General features: G+C 47.1%; 1 long non-coding RNA gene across 1 annotated transcript; it reads left to right on the forward strand.

The window, feature by feature from the left end:
* The first annotated feature begins 3,347 nt into the window (after positions 1 to 3,347).
* On the forward strand, positions 3,348 to 5,094 carry LOC141094393 (uncharacterized). Its single transcript, XR_012233060.1, has 2 exons — positions 3,348 to 3,635; positions 3,716 to 5,094. It is a non-coding gene; the product is annotated as an uncharacterized lncRNA (long non-coding RNA).
* The last annotated feature ends 906 nt before the right edge of the window (positions 5,095 to 6,000 follow it).

Genomic DNA, 6,000 nt, shown 5'->3' on the forward strand with positions numbered 1-6,000 from the left:
CCTGAACTCTGTGTCCCTGTCTCGGTTCTTGTGTGTCCCTCCGTGCTACCATCTCTGGTAGCCTGTCTGAGTGCCTCCTGCCTACGGGTTTCTTTGTTTGTCCTACCTTAGGTACTAGTCTGCTGTGTTAGCATCTCTCTCTCTTGCAGCCTCCAGTCTCCGCCAGCCCCAAGTGCTCCAAGTCCCTTTGTCTGTCTCGCTCCATGGTCTCTGTAACCCCCTCTTCTGCCGCAACTTGGACTGTCCACCTCAGTCTCCCTGGTGCCTACCCAGTCGGCCCTTTGGCTCCGGCTGTCACTGTTTCATCCCTTGTGAGCATGCCCCTAACACTCCCTGTATAGGGGGTGGCTCCACCTCGTCAGCTCGCCCACAGGGGCTCTGGAGCCGTGACCCAGAGGGTCCACTTTCGGGCTGTTCTAGTGTTCTCTCCTCATCATAGCACAACCGTAGCAATTATACTATATGTGTGGGGGTATGGCGATACTATGAGAAGATTATACTGTGTGTGGGGAATGGCGGTACTGTGAGAAGATTATACTGTGTGTGGGGGTATGGCGGTAGTGTGGAAATATCTTTTGTGTGAGAGATGCCAGTACTATCGAAACATTTTACTTTGTGAGGGGCATCATATATACTGCACAAGGGGAGTAAAAAGGTGTGTCATTAAAAAGAATCCTCAGGGTTGTCTTACATTTGTACAAAAAGACTGCCATATGCCGTCCACACGGGACCCTGTGGAATCAATGGGAAGAGGAGAGTGGTACACCAGGTCAGGTGACCGTGATGACGCAGTTTCCTGATATTATAAAGACCATAGCCCCAAAGGCAGAACAGATTTGGTGCCAAGCAAAGGAATGGGGTAACAGATAAGAATCTGCAGTACCAGGCCATGGAAAAGTGCCCGAGGCAGCTGTTTGTGGCAGCAAAACCTGCATACAGGGGCATAATGGGGGCATTACACTGTGTGGGGGCCAAGAAAGGGGCCCTGTATTATGAGAGCAATCAGTTTCTTCACTTCCTGTCTTCCATAGTTGGGTAGTATGCGTCTATTACAGAACGAACAAAAACGTATTAATAATAATAATCTTTATTTTTATATAGCGCTAACATATTCCGCAGCACTTTACAGTTTGCACACATTATCATCACTGTCCCAGATGGGGCTCACAATCTAAATTCCCTATCAGTATGTCTTTGAAATGTGGGAGGAAACTGGAGTACCCAGAGGAAACCCACGCAAACATGGGGAGAACATACAAACTCCTTGCAGATGTTGTCCTTGGTGGGATTCGAACCCAGGACTCCAGCGCTATCCACTGAGCCACCGTGCTGCCCTGTATCTACCTATCTTATCTACTGTATATATATATATATATATATAAAATTAGTGTATTTGTGTGTATAAGCCACGCCCACTCCACATAGCCCCACCCAATCTCTAAGCATCTTTCATTTCACCAGAGCTGTTTAAAAGAAGCTGAGCTGTGATTGGTTGCTATGAGCAACAGTTTTCCCACTCCACAGCACCTCAGCAGACACTGACCGGGTGGGAGAAATCTAGCATCCCCGGGAACATAAGCTCCCAGCCATTGTCTGCCCCCCAAAAAAGAGCAGAGCGCACATAACAGAAATGAATCACCCCCTCCTCTATTATTGCCGCACTGTACTGTTACCGGAGGAGAAAATCGCATCATCAGCGGCCACACACAGAGCATCACTGCAAGGTTACATAACAGCACATCTCCAGGAACTCCCTGCTCAGCGCCACCCAGATTGGGACTATGGGATGGAGGATGTGTGATGAGTATATGGGCACTGGACTATGGAATGGAGGATATGTATCATGAGTATATGGGCACGGGACAATGGGATGGAGGATATGTATGATAGTATATGGACAATGGATTATGGGATGGAGGATGTATGATGGGTATATGGGCACTGGACTATGAGATGAAGGATATGTATGTTGATATATGAACACTGGACTATGGGATGGAGGATGTGTGATGGGTATATGGGCATGGGACTATGGGATGGAAGATATGTATGATGGGTATATGGGTACTGGACTATGGGATGGAGGATGTGTGATGGGTATATGGGCACGGGACTATGGGATGGTGGATGAATGATGGGTATATGGGCACTGGAGTATGGGATGGAGGAAATGTATGATGGGTAAGGCACTATGGGATGGGAGATATGTATGATGGGTATATGGGCAATATGGGCATGGGACTATGGGATGGAGGAAATGTATGATGGGTTTATGGGCACAGGACTATGGGATGGAGGATATGTATGACGGTATATGGAGACTAGACTATGGGATGGAGGATGTGTGATGGTTATATGGGCATGGGACTATGGGGTGGAGGATATGTATGATGGGTTTATGGGCACTGGACTATGGGATGGAGGATATGTATGACGGTATATGGACACCAGACTATGGGATGGAGGATGTGTGATGGATATATGGGCAAGGGACTATGGGATGGAGGATGTGTATGATGGGTATATGGGCACGGGACTAAGGGATGGAGGATGTGTATGATGGGTATATGGGCACAGGACTATGGGATGGAGGATATGTATCATGAGTATATGGGCACGGGACTATGGGATAGAGGATATGTATGATAGTATATGGACAATGGATTATGGGATGGAGGATGTGTGATGGGTATATGGGCACGGGACTATGGGATGGATGATATGTATGATGGGTATATGGGCACGGGACTATGAGATGAAGGATATGTATGTTGATATATGAACACTGGACTATAGGATGGAGGATGTGTGATGGGTATATCGGCACAGGACTATGGGATGGAGCAGAGGCATAGCTAGGGGTTCAGCTCAGAGGACAAAAAATCTGAGTGGGCCCATAACCGGTAACCCTGATTACAACTCAGGTGGTACACCCAGTGGCAGTAGCTCTGGGTGGGCCCCCACAGAGTAAGGGCCCGGGGCAACTGCACCCTCTGCCCCCTGGTAGCTACGCTACTGGGATGGAGAATATGTGTGATGGGTATATGGACACTGGACTATGGGATGGAGGATAATCATTATAATTTGCTATAACTAACCACAGTTAATTACTATGCCCGGGCAACGCCGGGCTCTTCAGCTAGTGATTCTTATAAAGTGGCAACAAAAACCTCAAAAGAGTCTCCGTGCTGAAAGGGTCAATATTCCATGCGGCCAGTAATGGGGAATCTCCAGCACCTACCTCCACCCGCAGAGCCGCACTCCACATAGAGAATAATGGAGCCTCCAGCACCTACCTCCACCCGCAGAGCCGCACTCCACATATATGGCTGCTCTGTGCCCACAGGACCTGTGATGAGGTCACAGGAGGGGAGGAGTCAGGGGTCACATGATCTCCGGAGTGCAGATGCTACATGGAGACTTCTCCTCAGTCAGTGACCTTCCCGCCATTATTCCCCTTCACTAGTGGCTAGTGATGGGCAATCTAGTTCATTTTGGTGACTAGTTCCTTTCGTTCAGTATTTCTCTGGATTCTGCTGAGAAGAGATTGATCAGTTCTAGTCCGTCACACAGAAGCTGCGGCTCCAAGGATGAGTTCTAGTTAATCCATCTGATCATTATATAACAAACTCCTGGTAAAGGGGGACGCAGTCTGGAGACAAAAATTCAGAAGTTATTTCTTCACGGTAGTAATTTCTTTTTTTTTCTTTTTTAGCTATTCAAGAATGTCAGGCTGCCAGGAGCTCGGTGTCAGATGGGGAAGATCACACGGCTTCCGGCACACAGCAGCGGAGAAGGACTGGAAAGCTTATTACTCTTTTTTTTAATGTATAACTTTCATCATTCTCCAGTTGATTTGAAAACATTTTCATTGGTGGCTATGGGGCAAAGACCATCTTCCTATAAGCCAGCCTGATCATTCTCCACCCTGTCCTGTGAGGAGCGGATAGGAAATGCATCATGTGACCGGTGAACTAAATGTTCTATTGAGAATGAGTCCGAACAGCCTAGTTCAATCTGATGCATCTCACTGAGCCCAGCAGCGCCCCCTGTGGTAGTGTAGAGTACTGACTCCTAATGACTGTGTATGAGGAGAAGCAGTTCAGCATCCACCATTGTGAGAACAGGACAGGAGCCAGTGGTAAAGATTTTAGCAAGACTGATCTTCTACAGGAGGCCGATCTTCTCACAACCACACACAGAAACACTCTCTCTCTCATACACACATATGAGCTGTGTCTGTCTACTGTGCAATTTCAGTTTGTATTACTATTACTATTATATTTGTATCTGATGTGTGGTATAGTGTTTTACTACCTTCTTTTCCAGCCTCAGGAGCTATAAAGAGCAAGTGTGAGACAGAGACGGGAGCGTCCTGGAGCTGGAGGAGGGGTCACTCTGGCTCCTCCCACTTGCTGTTTAGTTCATAATGAACTAATCTCTGTCAGGATGGTGAACTAGATGAACCGGTTCACTCTGAAGATTAGTTCATTTTGAGCTACTCACTCACAAACTACCCATCACTACTACTGGCACAATTCCCCCGCGCCGCCTTTTCTACACAGTGTTGTGTGTGGAATGTAACGTGTGATTTCTCTGGAGGGAAATAGACCCCACACATGAGGGAATTATCACCAGTTACCGGACGTCTACTATATGGCGGCATATGATTGTGCTATCGACTCCATACCAGGAGCGAAAATGCCGAAATCTCGTTTATTTAACCCCTTCCAGAGTCCGGCTGAGGCTCATAGTCAGCCATTCACCTCTACAGTCACCGAGGGGTTTTTTGTTAAAAGGATGGAGGGCTGCGTCTGATCTTGGATTTTAAAGAGCTTGATAAAATCACGGCTCACAGTCCCTATCCTTTACCCCTTATACCTGACCTGTTTAACCAATTATCTGGAGGTAAATGGTCATATGTAAAAGTTGGTGATGCCATTCGGGATAACCAGTGCTCCGGCAGTCTTTGAAAATTTCATAAATTGTATTTTTTTCTCACTGGTGAGTAGATTTATGGTAATTGACCTGGACAACATATTAAGATACTCACGTACTATGGAGGAGCATGGTGATAATGTCAGACAGGTTCTCCAGGTTCTACATGACAACTAGTTATTTGCTAACCTGGAGAAATGTCAATTTGAGGTACAGCATCTCCAGTTCTCAGGACATTTGGCTTCTGCATTCGGGTTTCAGATGGACCCGTTAATGTCCAAACAGTCCTTGATTGGTTTAAACCAAGTAACCTGAAAGTGTTACAGAGATTTCTTGTAGTCGAGATACTGGGGAAAAACAAGGGTCTTAACCGATAACAAGATATAATGAAACTAGGGGAGTATAATGTTCACCTGATGGAGTTGCAACTAGGGATGAGCGCGCATAATCGTGGGTATTCGGTACTCGGCGAGTAGGGAAGTTCTCGCGGTACTCGGAACATAGCGAGTATTTCACTACTCGCTTCGCACTACTCGGATCTCCCGCCCAGCGTTTGCCAATCACAGTAATGGCTCAGCTTTCTTGGTTGTGGGCGGCATTACTATGATTGGCTGGCTGCCCGCCCAACGTTATACAGGAGTCATAGCCTATGAGTTACAGCCTGGCTCTATCTAAGCCCTGCTGCCACCATTTTCTGCACATTGCATGCAGAATACAGCTAGTGTAGGGAGTGTGAGCAGCTGCTAGGGAGAGTTGTGTTTGTTTGTGCAAATCATCCAGAAATCCTCTGTAAAACCCAAAAGCTCTTTTCAGAGCTGAAAGTATAAGGTCAGGGACTGAGTAGTGATGGTTTTCCCAGCTATTTTTGGGGTCTCATTTACCCCTACAGGGCAGTTTTTTTGTGCTGTTTCGGTGCTGTGTTCACAACGAATAAGACGCACGCACGGTACTGCACAACTGACACGCCGCCAGCACCGCTGTCTTGTGTAGTGACTGGGGTGCATAATCTAACCTTAAACCTCAGGGCAATTTTTTAGTGGCAGCACCGCTGTCTTGTGTGGT

The sequence above is a fragment of the Dendrobates tinctorius genome, unplaced genomic scaffold (genome assembly GCF_039654945.1).
Source record: "Dendrobates tinctorius isolate UK_male_01 unplaced genomic scaffold, ASM3965494v1 ptg000063l, whole genome shotgun sequence".
Classification (NCBI taxonomy): Eukaryota; Metazoa; Chordata; class Amphibia; order Anura; family Dendrobatidae; genus Dendrobates; species Dendrobates tinctorius.